We start from the raw sequence: 16,667 nt of genomic DNA, 5'->3' as shown, positions 1-16,667 counted from the left end.
GCCGAAACACACACACACACACACACACATATGGTTTCTCCTGACCTCACCTGCATGGAGACATGCAAAATCAGGCATTTCTGCTGGACCAAAACAGCTCAGTTGCATGAGCTCATGCTTCATATTTGTCCAACTCAATAAAGAGCAATAACAAAATGAGGAAGAAATAGGCTTGCCTGGTACGTTAATACCTTTCCTTTTGCAACATGAGGATTACACAGAGGGGCAGCCAAAAGGCAATGGAAGAAACTAGTAGAGATGTTGCCAAAGTTTATACTTCCTTAGCTCAAAATATAAAGGTAAAGGGACCCCAGATGGTAGGTCCAGTCGTGGATGACTCTGGGGTTGCGACACTCATCTCGCTTTACTGGCTGAGGGAGCCGGCGTTTGTCCACAGACAGCTTCTGGGTCATGTGGCCAGCATGACTAAGCCGCTTCTGGAGAACCAGAGCAGTGCACGGAAATGCCGTTTACCTTCCCGCCGGAGCGGTACCTATTTATCTACTTGCACTTTGATGTGCTTTAGAACTGCTAGGTCAGCAGGAGCTGGGACCGAGCAACGGGAGCTCACCCTGTCGCAAAGATTCGAACCGCTGACCTTCTGATTGGCAAGCCCTAGGCTCTGTTTTCAGACAATGGTAGGGCAACTGCTATGCATGCAGTAGGTCCTAATTTCAATCCTGGGCACCTCCAGTTTAAAGAATCAGGTAGAGGTAATGGAAAAGGTCTCTGCCCAAAGAATCACTGCCAGTCATAACAATGGTAGATTAGATGGACAAATAGTCTGACCTAGTATAAGACAGCTGCTTATGCAGCCCTTCATATACCTGACCTCTTGCCAAGCAGGGAAGTGGAGAGAGAAAGAGAGAAAGAGAGAAAGAGAGAAAGAGAGAGAGAGAGAGAGAGAGAGAGAGAGAGAGAGAGAATGTCATCTCCTGCTGCCACCAGTAGATGGGAGAATGGAAGAACAGGCATTGAGCTGGGTGGACGGTTGAGAGAGAAGGAAACTCATGGGTCCCTGAGTAGAGAAAGGGTGGGCAAGGTAGGTGAGCATGTATGGGGTGATGGGGAGGGAGCATAAACTGCCTCTGGCTCACTCCACAAGTTGCCCAGTTTTTCTGGGGCTTTGGCGCATTCTCAGAACATAAAAATGTGGTCAAAAGCCACAGCACTTGGGGAATTTCATCCATCACTACCTAATACCAGCTTTAGTCAGGACTTCAAAAAGATCCTCATATGTTATGATCTCAAAGCAAGGGCAAACCATTACTTAACACATTCTTCTTTGGGTAAATTTCCATAGCAATGACTTTTTATTTTACTCTCATTTCACTTCCTTATTTGTGGGAAGTTTTTTATTTATTTAACCCTAAAGCAGAAATAGGGAATGGACTATAATTTCTATCATCCTTTCCCATTGACCAAGCTGGCTGAGCATTTAGAATCCACCCCCTAGATTATAGCATCCTGGAATTATATATGAAAATATCATAATCCTAATGGAGATACTCTAAATATCTTGCTCCTCTTCAAGGTCAAAGAGTATGGTCAATCCTCAAAGAAGTCTTCTCTTCTCTTCTCTTTTCTTTCTTTTTAACAAACAAATACCTGGTGAGTCTTTTTTGTGTTTGCAGAAATCCCTCGCTTGACTAGGCATGCCTTTGCTTCACCTCTTTGCTATTAGAGGAAGTGATGGAGATGGTTAGGAAGACAACATCATGATCATTCTGATAGCTGAGGGCCCAAGAAGAATGTGTGAAGATGGGTATCATATCACCTCTTAAATGTCTTCTACAGATTAATATGTTCATCTCCTTCAACCTTTCCTCATATCCTCCAGTCCTCCACATCTTCTTTTCCCTCTTCTGGACCCTTTCCAGATCATCAGCATCCTTACTGATACTGCAGTGTCCAAACCCAGACACAGAACTGGCAAATATACAGGGTAAGTATGATTTTTCCTCATCAGGAATTAGTGTTGCCTGCAAATAAAAACATTCTATTGTAGCTTTAATGGATGGTTAAAACAACGATCTGAAATGGGATGGCTATAGATCCATTCTTAGATCTATCTTTTCTTAGCTTGTCAGAATGGGAAAATAATGGCAGCCAATGCATTATTTTGAGGGCATCTGTAGCATCTGCTTCTGCTCCCTGTCAAAGAAAAGATGCAGGATAAATGGATGACACATAAAATTGTTAAGGCAATTTATATTCAGTGTGAAACAGTGCCTTACTTTCTTCTTTTGTTCATGAAGAGACCTTTTATAGTTAATTCAATCAACTTTTTAAAATGTGGCTCCATTCTCCCTTATTCAGCAGTGTTCTGAATGTTCTGAGCTCTAGGATTCTCTTGACACAACTATTCATTTACAAGGACTTTCCTAATCATTTCATGGATGGCCCATCTCCACACATGCAAATAGCCTGGCTCCTGGAAAGCATCCCAGAGTAATAATGTGAATAATGTGTTTCAATTATAATAATGGTCACTGATGTATACTGACTTTTGTATTGATTTCTGACATCTGTATTGATCTCTTTACACAGTTATGGAGTATGGCTCAACTTCAAGATTTATATTGTATTCTTGGTGGGTTCTAGCAGGCTAAAGAAGTGCAACACTGGCATTATTTATTTTATTCCATGAAAAGATGGATTTCGGGAGCGGGGGTGGGTATTTTAAAGTTCTAGCGTTGGATCTGCTTCATGCATGGAAATGAATGAAAAAGGCTATTTTCTCTGAGCCAATATAAGAGAGTCTCTAGATCTGGAAGAATGACTTTTGGGGTATATATTTTTTATAAGAAAACGAGGAACAGGACTCTTGAGAGATGAGTGGGAAGGATATACCAGATGCATGGAGTCTGCCTGTCCCATAACTTGCCCAGACATCATTTAAAGGTCTTTGATCACACAGACATTGCTTTCAGTCATAACTAGACATGTGACTCATTATTGTGTCACTGTTCATTCACTGTTCATTGGATCTTCTGTTGATCCCGTTCCATAGACATTCATTTTTATAACTTCTTGGCCATTCCATACCTGTTTACTGAGGCTTCTGGGAATGCCGTAAAGTAATTGGTTTCATATTCTGTAGCTGGTGTATCATTTTGCAGTGGATACAAATGCTTCTCCTGTAATACATTCTTTGCTTATGGTGCTTAACTAATCTTCTTCAAGTACCAAATTGTCCTCAGGTGTATTCTCTATATCCATACTAGATGTATGTCTGTGATCTTCAGGCTGAAGCACTTTGTTCTTCTTACACCCAAAGGAGAACCTACCCCAAAAAATTAATGGTTAATTTACTCACACAAGTAATTAACTGCTTTGGTAATAAATAAATGTCCTTCCATTTCCCTTCCTGCTTCCCCTGCCCTGTGAAACTCACAGATGCTTCTGCAGTCTTAACCATGTCTACTCTGAAGTGAGTCCTACTGAGTTCACTGGGACTTACTCCCAGGTAGGTGGGCTTAGAATCATAGCCTTATAAAAACAAAGGGAGACTTGATATAAGAAAAACCTAGATACATGGAACAGCAGGCATTGATTCAACACTGAAATGAACGATCACCTCAAGGGGCTCCTGATGTCTGGAGATATTTGTTGCCAGCACCAGTAGGGACATAAAGCTAGGCAGAGACTTGGAGGACTGTTTGACTTGTTAATGTAATGTACAATCTTATGATTTTAATGGGACTTCCTCCTAAATATATTGCAGTAGTTTTGGTCAGGCTATACCTTCCTCATGGGGGAAATCCTAGAAGGGAAAATTGCGCTGTGTTAGGGTTGTTGCTAGGGACGCAGGTGGCACTGTGGGTTAAACCACAGAGCCTAGGACTTACCGATCAGAAGGTCAGCTGTTCGAATCCCCATGATGGGGTGAGCTCCCGTTGCTTGGTCCCTGCTCCTGCCAACCTAGCAGTTCGAAAGCACGTCAAAATGCAAGTAGATAAATAGGTACCACTCTGGCGGGAAGGTAAACGGCATTTCTGTGCACTGCTCTGGTATGCCAGAAGCGGCTTAGTCATGCTGGCCACATGACCCGGAAGCGCCGCAACCCCAGAGTTGGCCACGACTGGACCTAATGGTCAGGGGTATAATAAACCATTGTGTTGCTCATTTCTTGATTAACTGGTAGTCTAGGAGGAAAAGTACTGTTATAGAACAAACTTGCCCCTTATTCTGTTATGGGGTATCCAAGAGCGTGTATAGAGTCCTTAAGTAGGTTCCCTATCGGTAGGAGAAAATAACAGAGGCCAACCAGAGAATATTGAGAAGCAAAGCAGCTAGTAAGCCTCATCTTTATTAAAGCTGTTGCAACAGGGTGCTCACTCACCACACACAGGAGGGAGGGGGAACCCAGAACAATGGTGCGCAAGCCCTTATATAGACTTTTGAAATTGCCCACCCTGTAGCTCAAGACCACCCCCAAAACATCATACATACATCACAGAAGGAGACGGGTCTACAGCAGAAATACATCACAGGATGCGGTCTACAGCAGAAATCCTGTTTGCCAGGATACTTGATAATGGTCACTGATTGCTTTGCCTGGGCAGCCTGGCCATTCTTTTGTGATGGTAAATGCTTTAGTTCCTGAATCCAAGTCACAGGCTCACCCTACTCATACATAAATACGCCCTTAAGACAGGATTTGTAAGGAAAGAGACAGTGGGAAGGCTTTCCCCATTTTCCTCCCTACTGCAGAGGAATACTTGAGGTCACTGGGAGAGTCAAAATGGTTTCAGGGTTGTTCTCCTGTACTATTTCAGACACATGGTTTAAACACTTATGTATGTGTTTGCCTTGTAAATTTATGAACATTTAATTTATATATTTGAGAGCTTAAATTCTTATAACAGTACTGAGTACCTGTAATCACCTAAACCCCCCCCCCCCATTCCTGATAATTACTTTGGCAGGCAACATGTATAACTGCTGATCAAAAGGTCGGCGGTTCGAATCCCCGTGACAGGGGTGAGCTCCCAATGCTCGGTTTCTGCTCCTGCCAACCTAGCAATTCGAAAGCACGTCAAAGTGCAAGTAGATAAATAGTTACCACTCTGGCGGGAAGGTAAACGGCATTTCCGTGCGCTGCTCTGGTTCGCCAGAAGCGGCTTAGTCATGCTGGCCACATGACCTGGAAGCTGTACGCTGGCTCCCTCAGCCAATAAAGCGAGATGAGCACCGCAACCCCAGAGTCGGTCATGACTGGACCTAATGGTCAGGGGTCCCTTTACTTTTACCTTTATGTATACCTGAGATTGCAAACCTGTCTCTGCTGTTTGTTTCTCTCCTCTTTCAGCATATTCAGTGCAATAGACTGCCACTTCCTTGCCTTCAGTCTGGAGAATGGAAAGTTTAGACAGGAAATTTTAATGATCATTGGCAGACTACCTTAGCATTTGCTTTAGTTGTTCCTGCTTGCAGCAGAAAAGGGTTGTCCCACCCGCTCTAATCCTACTATCTCTAACCATGTTTATTTCACAGGGTACCGTATTTTTCTGTGTATAAGACTAGGTTTTCCCCCTAAAAAATAATGTCCAAAATTTGGGGGCATCTTATACACTGATAGGCCTCTCCCCCATTTTCTTAAACCGGAGTCCCCCCCAAATAGGGGGTATCTTATACATGGGGGCATCTTATAGATGGAAAAATACGGTTTTTCAGGGGCCATGATCAAATTTCAAGCAGTTGCCTGGTGGGGTGTGGAGGGAGGCGGAAATGTTTCTGTCTCCCTCCAGCTGTCTTCTCTCTGCACTCTACACAGGCACAGGAACTCTGCCAATAGTGAATGCTGATTGACAGGAGACCTCTGCAATACAATGCATGGCACATCACACAAACACATTTGAATGAGAATTCAGTGTTGAGTTGTAGTGTCCAAGGACAAACAGCTTAAATAAATAAAGATCTGTGCAAAGCTCCACAAGCCCCATCTCTGCCCTTTCTATCTGTCCCAAACAGTCCTAGAAATGCAGCCTGGAAGTTAAAAGAGCAGGAATGTAGGAAGAAACAAGCAAAGAAAGAAAGAAACTCAAAAGCGTGGGTACACACACACACACACACACACACACACACACACACACACACACTATGTCCTGGAGCTACAGTGATAAAATAAGAGATATACAAGGCAGAAGACAGATAAGAAACACAACAATGAAGACAGAATAGATTGGCTAATGGTTCCATCAACACCCCACTGAGAAGTTCAAAGGAAAGGTATAGACATTTCAGCAGTACTTCAGTTCAGATGTAAGGAAGAAGGAAGAAAAAAGCCACAAAAGCAAAACAAGCCAACCTACGGAAAGCAGGCAGTTTTTGTGAAAACAGTAATGGAATTTTAGGGGTCTCTTTGTTTTTGTTTTAAGCAAACCAAGGTACAACAAAATCCCATGATCACTTCAGTAAACAGTAAACAGTAAACAGTGACAGGGATGAACTGTGAAAGGTTTTGGTACCAAGTTTAAAAATAGAAAAAATTAACCATCATGACTAATCATCACCATTCTGCATCAATACATCTTGCCAGCTGTACTATTTTATTGGCAACATTTTTTAAACGTCTTTCTCCACCACCCCTTCATCTTTTACAGGATGTATGCTTCTGGTCTGGGGTGCCAACTTGAATAAGATATTGTGGGGTCCCAGGTAAGCCCCGTCCTACATAATTGATCACATGATGCAGTGTGCACACACCATTTGAATGCGAATGCCCATCAACATTGTGGGGGCTCAGCCACCTCAAATATTTTATGCTCCTATGCTTCTGGTGGTTGGTTGGTTGTTGGCATCCATCTGCCTTCAGGAGTAATCCCCCAAGGAAAAATTCATACCCACTGCCTTGCAGGACATCTTTGGGGGAAGAAAAGGCTTAGGAGTAAGCTCTACACAAATATGGAGTGGAGTCCCTAAGACTATTGGATGGTGTCTTGTATGCTTCGTTCTAGCAACTCCTGCAGCCAAGCTGGTGTGCTTCAGTACTGCACAGCTTAAGCAGGAGAGTGGTCATTCAGCAATGTTATACGTATATTACAGTGGTACCTCGGGTTAAGAACTTAATTTGTTCCGGAGGTCCGTTCTTAACCTGAAACTGTTCTTAACCTGAAGCACCACTTTAGCTAATGGGGCCTCCTGCTGCCGCCGCGCCGCCGGAGCACGATTTCTGTTCTCATCCTGAAGCAAAGTTCTTAACCCGAGGTACTATTTCTTGGTTAGCGGAGTCTGTAACCTGAAGCATCTGTAACCTGAAGCGTCTGTCACCCAATGTACCACTGTACTTTAAAAAAGATTCTTACTTATCGTGCAGCTGCTCGGCTCCATACTGTTGCAGCTGGAATGGACAGCAGTGTGGCCTTCCCTCTCTCCAACTCTAGCATGGTTAAGTTTCTTGCTTTATTGTAATGCTGCCCTGTTTTCTCCTTGTGATAGGAATGCACATTGCTGAAAGAAAGAAAAAACATTCGGGGCACAGATGGCTTGGTTAGCTGGGAAAACCCCATCACCTGGCTTGCTAACTGTTGAGTTGTCTGTTTCAACAGCATTCTCAATACATTTACTTTAGACACTTCGGTGGCAATTCACTTCCAATAAAGTCAATGGGAAATCCCCTGTTGATTCGAATATTTCTGGATTGCACCCATTACATTTACCATTTCTCATCTCATGCTGAGATTGTTCAATGTCAGCTTAAGTAGCTGTTTGAATTATATGAGGTTCATTTTGTTCGGATTACGAGGACACCTGTCCATAATTCAACCTGATTTTACCCTTGCTTTTCATTCCCAATAATAGAGCACCATTATATGTGAATTGCTCTTTTTTATTATCAGATTCTAGTCTCTCGCAGGGTGTACCTGTTAGTTACACAGGCAAAAAGCACAACGACCCCAGTTTCAATTCATGTTTGAATGCAGACTAGGTTTCTGTGTTTTGAAAGGTCTTGTTCACCAATCTAAGTTTACCTGTTATTCTAAGCACAATTGGTTGAAAGTAATATACACCAGGGATGCAGGTGGCACTGTGGTCTAAACCACAGAGCCTAGGGCTTGCCGATTGGAAGGTCGGCAGTTTGAATCCCCGCAACGGGGTGAGCTCCCGTTGTTCGGTCCCTGCTCCTGCCAACCTAGCAGTTTGAAAGCACGTCAAAGTGCAAGTAGATAAATAGGGACCGCTCCAGCAGGAAGGTATACGGCGTTTCCGTGCACTGCTCTGGTTCGCCAGAAGCGGCTTAGTCATGCTGGTCACATGACCTGGAAGCTGTATGCCAACTCCCTCAGGCAGTAAAGCGAGATGAGTGCCGCAACCCCAGAGTCGGTCACTGGACCTAATGGTCAGGGGTCCCTTTACCTTTACCTTTAATATACACCAGTAGGATTGACTTCCAAATAACTGATTGCTCCCCTAGAAGGTTGACAAACCCCATAGACCCTAACCATTTGTTATGCTGCCTGGGACTGATGGGACCTGGAGTCCAGCAGTGTCTCAAAGGTCAAAAGTTTCCCACCCTTTGTCTAAGTAGATTGTCTATTCCTTCCATTTATTTCATCTCACCATTGCATAGCATGACTAGGAAGCCAACAGGATCATCACTGGAAAATCCCCCAGAGCATTCAGGAACATATCCATTTCCATCAGCCTTTAAGGATGGCCCATTGAAATGGGTCCAGCTCCCTTACAGGGGGAACTGCCATCATCAGCCCAAACATAGCCAGATAATGGTCTGACCATGACAAGTAAGTGCATTGCATGCTGAAAGTGTGTCCTGCCAGGTATGCTAGCCCAATGACCATTTGAGACTCATGGTTGTCATGGAGGCTATGCAGTTTCGAGCTTGCCTGACAGCAGCCTCCATGTGGATATTGATGCCACCCAGGATTATTGTTTTTCAGTCCTCCAACAATACCACAGAGACTACCTCGGCCAGGCTGATCAGAGATGCTGCTGGGCAGCAGGGGGGTTGGTAGACCAACAGCATCCCCAATCTATCTCTGTCAGGGACTGGGCAGAAGAGGAGGACATTGGAGAGGGGGGTGATGTCAGGGGCTGGGCAGAGGAGAAGGAGTGGTGGAGACCACCTCGCCATCCTGACTCTTCTAGAGAGGAGGAAGAAGAAGACAGTATAGATTTACAACAGTGGTTTGTGGGAGATCACAGCAGATGAGGGGGAAAGTTATCATGGGAGAGGAGGAGCAGGCAGAGTGGGAGCAGCAGTTGGCTGACACGTTGTCACTAGAAAGCATTCCAGACCTACCATCTCCAAGAACCTGGTGAGCCTTAAAAGTAGGAGAGCAAAGAGCTCAGAGACAGGGGACACATAGCAGCACCCATAGAGGAGATGATGATGATGATGAAGTGGGAGTGAAGGGGGGTGGAGATTCACTCAGGACAATGTCATTATCCAAGAGGCTGGGTTATATGGCATCTCTCTGTAAAGTTTGAAATAAAAAAGGACTGTAAGAAACTTTCCCCTGTCTTTATACTTTGCTAGGCAACCAGCCGAGAGCCGCTGGCAACACCCTGACAGTCTCTCTGGCCCAACACCACGTACAAGCCCTCTAAGCCCATCCCACTTATATCAGAGATTTACCACACATGCAGACCACACTTATGCATATGGAGGTACACAGAATGCATACCCCACACTCATTACCACCACGGCACTGGGCTGAGAGAAGAATTAGAAACCTCTCCTCTCAACCTAGTGCTAAGATGGAGATTTCAAGTGGAAGGCTGAAGTATTCAAATGTTGGTGAATTATTGTCGAATATAAGAGATTGATGAAGTTTGATTACTGGAGTAATCATTTACTAGCATGCTGCTTAGCAGATAGATAAATCCCCTTAAATGTACTTTAAGCATGTCCCCATTTTATTCTTTATTAGTAGATGTCTTATTTTCTTGAAAGTGACTAATGTAACATGTCATGTTGCCCATTTATTACATGTCAACCACTACTAATCTCATAGCTTAAAGACAGCAGAAAATTGTTTTGAAATCACTGACAATGGAGAACAGTTTACAATTTCATGCTCAGACTAATTAAATCAAGAGAGAGTCAATACAATAGAGTATTTTAGTGCATGTGCTCTTTTATGTTGCTATTAGCTCTTGTGTCTGTCTAAATGTGAACAAGGACCACATATGACTTACTATCAGTACTGATTGGTTTTCTTTCGGTGGGCAAGATGATCTTGTTTGGTTTGGTTTTGAAAAAGCACTTCAATTTAGCCACTTTAGTTATTCATCCATTTTTCAAGCACTTATTTCCTTTTATATTGGGATATCCAAAGTGGCAATACAAGTACACAAGAACATGATTGTGCAAAAATGTCAAATATTCTACTTCCAAAAACCCAGAACATCCAAAAGGTGTCAGAAATACAGATTTGATTGTGCATTTGATGAAGTGGACTATAACCTCAGAAAGCTTGTATTATAAAGTATGGTCACATTTAAAGCATTACAGTACCTTTTGTTACACATGTTTTAGCACGTGAGAGGGATATATTTTTAAGAAGGTTGAGAAATGACTTACATTGGTATATAAACTGGGAAACTGTGACCCTCCAGATGTTGTTGGTCTTTGACATTCATTAGCTTCAGCTATTCCTGAATATCGATGTATTTAAAAATGGCACTGCATTCGTTTGGGTGCTTATAACTGTGTCCTTGCAATTGGGAATCATACCCTTTTCACTTTATCAGTAACAGTGGGATGGAGTAAAAAGGTAAAGGGCATTTAATGTCCCTTCCAGCTCCATGATTCTATGATTCCCCCCCTCCCCCAGCTCTGATCTAAGTTTCATCTGATCTAAGTTGGGAAATATTTTTTCTCGCCTGACAAGCTTGATCAGAGAGATGCTCGTTTGTCAATCTGACCAGATTCCTCTTCTCAAAAGAAAAGAATTTGTTGAAAGGGAATGTTAATGAATAGCTCTATTGAGATGGTTATCCTTTGGGAACAAGCGTGAATCATGTTTATAGTTCACGGCCAAGGAAAATTCTGTTTCATCATCAGATCGGTTCTTTACTGTATGCCACTGGGAAAAAGAAAACAACCAAGACTAAACATTTGGTGCCATTTCATCAGGTATGAATAAATGAAAGATTTATAATGGCTTGTCAAAAATAGCCAGTACCAATTCATTTTCATCCCTTCCAACATTTGTTAAAGGGCATAAAGGTGTTTCTTTAATTCCCCCCGAAGTCTGCAGCGATCTCAAAAGAGCTCCAGATCCTGTTTTATTTTAATCATCATGATGGTGGAGGGAAAACACAAAGCACCATCTTTTTCTGTCTATAAGACACCCCTATTTTGGGGGACCCTGATTTAAGAAAATGGGGGAGATGTATCCATGTATATGATGCCCCCAAATATTTTGACATTATTTCTAAGGAAAAAAACCTAGTCTTATACACGGAAAAATACGGTATGTCTTACCTAACTGTAATCTGGCTGATACTTTGTCAACTGCAAGCGATACTTCAAATGGGATGTTTAATGCAGACCTTCTTCCTTGTTCAATAGACTCTCAGCATTGCAGGCCACTAACACTCTGCTAAATAAAATAGTTACTAGAGTGTTCCACATTTGTATGCTTGCGGTTGTATTTAAAGGGTAGCAACTTTTGCTTATCAACGTTGCAAGCTTATTGACCTTTTAAATTTTGAAATTTAATTCAGAATTTAATTTAAATTCTGGGCAATAGATATTGGTCATAATATCGACATGGAAGCAGGGTAACCATTGTGGAATATGGATATAAAATTTTCCAGCATGTTATGGTCTAAGAGAAAATTATATGAAAATGATATATCAATGGTAAATACCGAGTAAATTGGCAAAAATGTATAAATCTAAAACAAGTGTTGGAAATGTAAAGAGAAAGAAGGTTTTTTTTTATCACATGTGGTAGTCTTGTAGGAAGGTTAAAGCTTACTGGGAAATGATATATAATGAATTGAAAATGGCATTTAAAATAACGTTTAAAAAAACCCCACAAGCTTTTCTTTTGGGAATTATAGGCACAGTACTACCTAAACTGTATAGAAACTTAATCATGTATATGACTACAGAGGCGAGAATATTACTTGCCCCAAAATGGAAAGATGCAGAAGTCCCACCAAAGGAAGAATGGATACAAAAACGTATGGAATATGCAGGAATGGCAAAACTTACCCGAAAAATAAGAAATCAAGATAACAAACTTTTTATAAAAGGATGGAGATGGTTTGTTTAATATTTACAGATAAATTGTAAACAGATAAGAACATTGGCAGGATTACTGTAATAACCTGCTGTTTTATAAGAGTATATATTTAAAGTAATGAATAAATGAGCAAATTAAGTTAATTTGGGTATGCAGAAGATAGTAAAAATAAATTTAAGGAACCGCAGAAAGAGGGGGAAGGAAGTCAAGTTTTGAAATGTTAAAATGATTGTACTGTCATATTCAACTTTAATGTAAAACTTGAAAGATGATTTGAAAATGATTGTAAAATTCGTGAAAAGCTTAAATTTAATTTAAAAATATATCTGAAAATATAGTTTTAGTGCTTTGTACCCTCTATGCTGAACAGAACATCTCCTTCTGAAAGAGAAGTGACCTATTTTTATTTTTTAAGCAGCAGTTCATCTGAAAAGCACCTGGGGTCTGCATTCTGATATTCAATGTGGAACAAAGGCTTTCTGAACTGCAGCAAGTGGCTCAGATCCTGTACCTCCTGCATGCCCAAGTTATTACCGTAATATTACATTTCTCTGAGTTACACCTGTGTCACAGAGATGATATATGCAGTGCCTATAGAATGTACAACAACTGTGTTCAAAATTATCACCCTGGTACGTTAATGAAAAGGAGCTCTGACTGATTTCAGTGATGCCAATTCTCATGAGAATTTGGACATCTTCATTGCTGAAACGTTCTATTTGTGCATGATTCATCTGATAGCTACTGCTCTGTCTGCCCTTGGGCAGGGATAGGACCTGGCGCCAGACCAAGACGCAGAGCATCAGTTATGCCCTTGCATCAGAGTTTAGACCCTTATTCCCCTCTCAGTTGGCTGCTGGGCTTGCAAAGTGGTTCATAGGAGTGGTCCATTAGATAGCATCTATTATTAATTGCTCACATGTTCTGAAAGGTAGCAAAGCAACCAATTCATTCCTTATTTGTTTTTCTGAGTATTAAAACATGACTAAGATTAGCAGATTTTCTTTCTTTCGTGTATCACATTATTGCTTGCATAAAAGAAAACCGCCTGGAATCAGGTACGATTTTAACAATATTATTTTTTGAGCGGCATGTTTGAAACATGTGGAATTTAATCGAGCCAAACTTAGCATTGTTAAGCCCATTGAGGTCAATAGAGGAGCTTGAAACATTTAGTTTTAACAACTGACATCAAAATTTGCTTTACTTTACCAAGGCAGAGGGCCTTCTTGGTTGTCATGCCTGCCCTGTGGAATGCCCTCCCATCATATGTCAAGGAAATAAATATTTGACTTTTGGAAAGTGTTTGAAGGCAGCCCCTTATAGGGAAGTTTTTAATGTTTGATGTCATATTGTGTTTTAATTTGTTGGAAGCCACCCAGAGTGGCTGGCGTAACCCAATCAGATGGATGGGATATAAATTGTTGTTGTTGTTATTGTTATACCTGGACTGTGCCTACTTGTATCTTCTGTGCAAATTACAACAGCACTAATTGGTAATGTATTAGCTTGTCCCTGGCAACTGTATTTGCTTATTTGATTGCCTTAAGAATTTTCAGGTTTATTAACTTCTAATTTAAGTCTTCAGTACTGTAAATATATTTTCTTTTGATAATGAATCCTTAAAATACAACATATATGTTAGCAACAGTTCTATTAACTATAAGTTGATTTCAACGTTATGCCACTTTTAAAATAAATATGATGTAATTTGTAACTCTTAGCTATACTGGAGAATTGTTACTGAGTGGAAGTGGAAGTACTTTCCAATTGTTGCCGAAAAATACTTCAAGGGGGATTTTGGTTGTAAGATGTGGAACAAACTGAAGAATCAACAAAACTGATACATTGTAGTTTCACACCATCCCCATCGGGTGGGGGGGAAAATACCGTATTTTTTGCTCTATAAGACTCACTTTTTCCCTTCTAAAAAGTAAGGGGAAATGTGTGTGCGTCTTATGGTCATGACATAATGTTTGCTGACTGGGAAAGGTTATGGACCACCGGGATGAAATTTACGGCATGTAGTGCCTTGAGAGAAAATATTATGAAAATGATTTATAGGTGGTACATGACCCCAGTCAAGCTTGCGAAAATCTATCATTCGCCCGAGAATAAATGTTGGAAGTGCAAAGAAAGAGAAGGAACATTCTTTCACCTTTGGTGGACATGCCCAAGGATTAAGGCTTTCTGGGAACTGATCTATAATGAACTGAAAAAAGTACTTAGGTACACTTTCCCTAAGAAACCAGAGGCCTTTCTCCTGGGCATAGTCGGCCAATTGGTTGTAAAGAAGGATAGAACCTTTTTTATGTATGCTACAACAGCAGCAAGAATTCTTATAGCAAAGAACTGGAAGACACAAGATTTACCCACCGTGGAAGAGTGGCAGATGAAAGTGATGGACTACATGGGCTTGGCAGAGATGATGAGCAGAATCCAAGACCAGGGAAGAGCAACGGCGGAAGAAGATTGGAAAAAAATTAAAGACTATTTAAAGAAATATTCAAAAATCAGTGAATGCTAGATTGATGTTGAATGAGAAAAATAGGGGTTAATAGTGATAATGGTTAAGTGGAAGAATTTGAATGTTTGTATAATTAATTTGAAAATAAGGGAGGGATTTGTTAATTAACTAATTTGACATGAGAATGCAGAAAGGGGAGGTATGAGGAAGTCGGGAGAGTAAGGACCATGAAATTAAGAGCCTGAAACTATATGTGTGGTATGTTTCTTTTTTCTTTTTTCTTTATTGTTTTGTCTTCTTTGTTATGGATGGAAAATTGAATAAAAATTATTTTGAAAAAAAAGAGAAAGAAATGTGTGTGCGTCTTATGGAGCGAATGCAGGCTACGCAGCTATCCCAGAAATCAGAACAGCAAGAGGGATTGCTGCTTTCACTGTGCAGCGATCCCTCTTGCTGTTCTGGCTTCTGAGATTCAGAATTTTTTTTTCTTGTTTTCCTCCTCCAAAAACTAGGTGCATCTTGTGGTCTGGTGCATCTTATAGAGCAAAAAATACGGTAATTACAAAGTCATTATCTAGTGATATTTCAAGTTGGCTGCTTTTCAGTTCAGTTTAGTATGGAAATAACTCCATTAACTGTGAAGCAATAAGAAAAGTTTTTGTAGAGTGTAGACCTGGAGTCACTAATGGTGCGATGGCACCTTTGAGGACTTCCCTTAGTGCCTATGAAGCCTCTGGGTCCCTCCTCACTGAAGGAATCACAATGTGGCGAGGTTTGATAATTCCTTGCTCCCACTGAAAGTTACCTAGAGCTAGAAGGGGAAACTGGAAGAGAAACATATCCCATTTCCCCTTTCAGCTCTATGTCCTTTTCCAGACTCAGGTTGGCACCTGAAGAGCTAAACAAAAAATGGAGAAACTGAGGGAGTAAAAGGGCAAGGTGAATGATCTGGAAGTCTTGTGGAGGGGATGGGGAAAGTGACCAAGCGGGGTGACACAGAGTAAGGGGAGAAAGAGAGAATGGAGTGTGGGAGAGAGATTAAAGAATATGCCATGGGCAGATAAGAACACGAGTCAGATCCAGTTAAACTTGAAATCGTATAGCCACCATCAAACCAAAGACCACATCTCTCGGTATTGACTACCAGAGCACAAAACGAACAAGCAAAAACAAATGAACCACAGATCTGAGGCACAGTTCCATCTGGATCCTCATATTTCTTTGTGTCTCGAGGCCCCAAGACCCACCCCCAAAATAAATACACACAGACACTTATATTAGTTTAAGTTTTTGGGCAAATTTTAGCCACAACTTTATTGAAATACAATCATGTGAGCGGTATTGGCTTAGGCATTGACTCCCCACTATAACTGACTCCACCTCTCAGGGTGTTCGTCCAATGGGGTAAACCAAACGAGGGGGCTAGGTGGATGAGGACCACCCTAAGCTCACCCTGGGGTTCCTGTGGTCCTGGCATGGCCCTAGCCCCTCAAGTGGACTTTGGACGAGATTCAGGACCCCGAGATTCCTTTAACAGAATACGCAGTTCCTGGAGGGGCAGGCGATGGCCACACCTCCCCTCCCCACAATCCAACTGAACCAATGCCTAACCGCCACCTTACAAGTTGTGACAATTTGCTAAGGGGTAGGCGAAAACCAATGGCTAAAAGCCAATCTGCCAAATGCAAAAAAAATTCCTACCCAGCCCCTGTTCCAAAACAGGCGACCCAAACCAAAGCAAGGCCAAGTGACTCTACCTAAACTAGGGAGGGTGGGCGGGTGTTCAGCCGTGCAAATAGAAGTGCCCCACTTCCATCACACTGCTGCTTTTAAAGTGGGGAACACGCCACCTACTGGCTATTGGCTAAAACAGCCTGGCATGATCCCAGGGGAATGGCCAGGACTTCCTGCTCCTCCCCCCCATTTTAACCCTGTCAGGTGAGCTCTTGGGTCCTGCGTGCAACCAGGACCCTCTG

The 16,667-nt window shown here is 41.8% G+C and overlaps 1 protein-coding gene across 1 annotated transcript in view; it reads left to right on the top strand.

The window, feature by feature from the left end:
* The window catches only part of PRR16 (proline rich 16), a 253,717-nt gene that overhangs the window by 80,048 nt on the left and 157,002 nt on the right, over window positions 1-16,667 (top strand). The gene's annotated exons all lie outside the window — the stretch shown is intronic.

This window comes from Podarcis gaigeae (assembly GCF_964106915.1).
Source record: "Podarcis gaigeae genome assembly, chromosome: 11".
Lineage (NCBI taxonomy): Eukaryota > Metazoa > Chordata > Lepidosauria > Squamata > Lacertidae > Podarcis > Podarcis gaigeae.
Note: the sequence above shows the minus strand (reverse complement) of the source record. Positions and strands in the feature narration are given on the sequence as shown.